This window comes from Leptidea sinapis, chromosome 38 (assembly GCF_905404315.1).
Source record: "Leptidea sinapis chromosome 38, ilLepSina1.1, whole genome shotgun sequence".
Taxonomy (NCBI): Eukaryota; Metazoa; Arthropoda; class Insecta; order Lepidoptera; family Pieridae; genus Leptidea; species Leptidea sinapis.
The window spans coordinates 584,296-587,424 of NC_066302.1; positions in this window are offsets into that span (position 1 = coordinate 584,296).

Here is a 3,129-nt window from a genome sequence, read left to right on the forward strand (position 1 = left end):
AAGCAATTACAACATTTTTTTTTAGAAAATGTCATGTTATTATTAAATTTAAATAATACACATTATAAAAATAAATCTTTCTATTGATGCAAGTAAACTTGTTTCTTATACAGGCTGGATGCGAGATTTTCTATTCCCAATCCTGGTCTAAATTCAAATATTAAGTATACGTAATAGTATTGGAAAGCAATATAAAATTATATCAACAGAGTGGAATAACATTAACATACAAGTTGCCTTAGTTAAGCCTTAATTTTATCAAGCACTTTGTCAACGGCATCCGATAAATAAGATAAATATATAAGCACAGTATGTATTTTACAACGAAAACATAACTATGGCCGTTTCTCAAAGCGTTATGTAGAGATAGGTGGCCATTCTTCCACATACAACGAAACTGTGGAATGAGATTCTTTTCTCGGTTTTTGCGGTAAGATGAGCTAGCAGTGGTCACTTTTGCAACTCTACCAAAAAAAAAAGTGTCATCGCTCTGAAATACTGGTAGCATCCTTTTCTGTTAGCTGTCTAATTATTTACAGACTCAAGCCTGACCCGTATTCAGCACGTATCTGAACCTTGCGTGAAATAAATGCCTGCTTGATTTTTCTCGCCACTTTCATCCATATTTGCACTATTACTTTGTACAGTCAATCTATTATCTTCTAACCTCATCACATGGACCAACGTCGAGATTCCATCTCCAATAATTATCACTACATCAAGATGCTGATTACGTAATAAATAAAGTTTATTAAGTATCCATGTGTATTCTGTTAATGTTAGCAATCTAGTTAAGCTAGGATTAAGTTATTGTTAGGAAAAAATCGTTACCTTTAACTTTGAAACAACTCGTGCTTAGATATGTGCTCGCCTATGACAATGAACTATCAACTCATCTTTAAGTTGATCTGAGTCTGTTTATATACGAAAAATAGTTGATTTGAACTTTAAATTAGGTCTATATATTTATGTAACAGGTTTTAACTTAATACAAGATTAATGTTAATGGTAGTTTTCGATTATCATAACTTATTTTGAAATATACTGTACTCCTAGACATATTATGAAATGTGATGGGTGCATATACACTTATAAGTAATCATAAACAATATTCAAGCTAACATTTGTAAATAAATTGAGTTTAGTTGTAAGTCGTTACATTAGCGTTGAAAGTTAAGAAAGACTATCTATCTCTCCCTACATTTCCTGATTTCTTTTTACAGCAACTACATTATATTAATTGTTATCATTACGAAGTTTCAAAAAATTATTAATATCATCAGATAGGTTTGGTAAAAATTGGTACTCATTATTACTAATATATTTTGAGAAGTAGCCAATGACGCGTTAAACGATTATCGCGTATGGAATATAGTGAATTCATATGTTAATTTTGCTAATAATGTTGTTCTACTTGACATATGATTATTGATATATATAATATCATTACGTACCTACAATGCTTGTTCTATAGAACTTTCCAAAGTTTATCATTAATTATCAAATTCTTTTTAAACAATATCTTTCATTTAATCAAGGTTTAAAAAATTGTTTACCATCAAAAACCTTCTTTTATACTATATTTTACATTCGGTAAATAAAACAAAAGAAATCTTTATTATTGTTTCTAACTATCCATCAACCACTCAAAGAAATAATATAAAATTAATGAAGTAATTATAAAATAACTCACCAGTGCGTCGCCTTACAAATATTTCGCTGATAAGACACTCGCGTGATGTAGAACAGAACCCACACCAAGTTAAAATCTACGTGATTTTTGTCAACAATTGTATTATAACATTTGTACAGTAAATTCAAAGACTTCTACATTAAAACAGTAAAGGCGTCGTGTTCTCCATTAGTGTCAATAAAGACAGAAACTTCCGTACTCTTAAAAATACTTTGCATAGATATGATATTATTGCATATGTCTGGACAGGTTCCTTTCCTACGCCGGTATTTATTTCCGCATAGAACCAAGTGGTTTAAGTCGTTTATACGTTCGACGCAACAAAGAATTTTCTGGTTAAAAAATTATCTCAGTTGTGAAGTTGAGACATAAACTCGTTAATGTCGAGAACTAGTTTAAAGCAGTGAAGATTATACTAACCCACATTTAGATCCTGTTACCGCAAAACTAACTTCTAAAACAACTCTTGTAAATATTTAATGCGATTATTTTTCAAATAATTTAGATCCGGCACAAGAATGAGTTCGTACGGGAACCGCACAACATACATTAAGCCAAGGTCCCTAAGGTTTCAACTCGGAAAAATCGGCTGTATCAACGACCGATCGAGAATGATTCGAACTTAAATATGAAACCTGTTGTCTATATCAATTGTAGTGGGGCGCGCAAGTAAAGTGTCAAGGAACACCACAGGAAACACTTTTGTCAAGTAAAAACTTCACGAAAACGGAGCCTCTTGGAAGGAAATCGGCGGCATAAGGAATTTAATAGTCGTGACGCATTATGAAGAAAACAAGTTCTATATTTATTACTAGTTTCCGCAGCGTCGTTGCTACAAATTATCGGGGATTCCCCTCAGCAAAAAGTTAATGCTATAGGGATCTTTGTCCTATATACCGATTCCAACATGACTAAAGTTATAGTTTAAGATTTAAGTGTTATTAGTACTATAATTTTGTGAGTTTGTTTTTACTCGGATTAAATATATTATGTTCAATTAGAACATCATTGACAAAGGTTGAATATTTTTATACGCCTCATATTCAAGAGTGTGAGTGGACAAAGAAATTAAAAGATGTGTGTGAAGTCCACCAGCAAGCACTGGGCTTAAAATGTCTTGATCCTAGGGATCCTATCCTTGTCAGAAAATGTAGGCGTATTTTGAGGCCGAGTTGCGTAATACCTACCTACTTAGCTTAACCCGGTTAATTTAAATATTTAACGTAATTTTCACCAACCACCAAGACAATTGTCTTGAAAAGTTTTTACATTGTCAAGGAATGCTGACAATACGATATCCTTATAACTTTGTTCACTTTGATTACTTTTGTTCCATTGCGATGTTAACTCCACTAGTTACTTTAATCCTCAGTAGACTGTATGTGTATGCACAAAGTGATGTGTGTTTTGATACTAAATAAAATATAGTTAAAAAA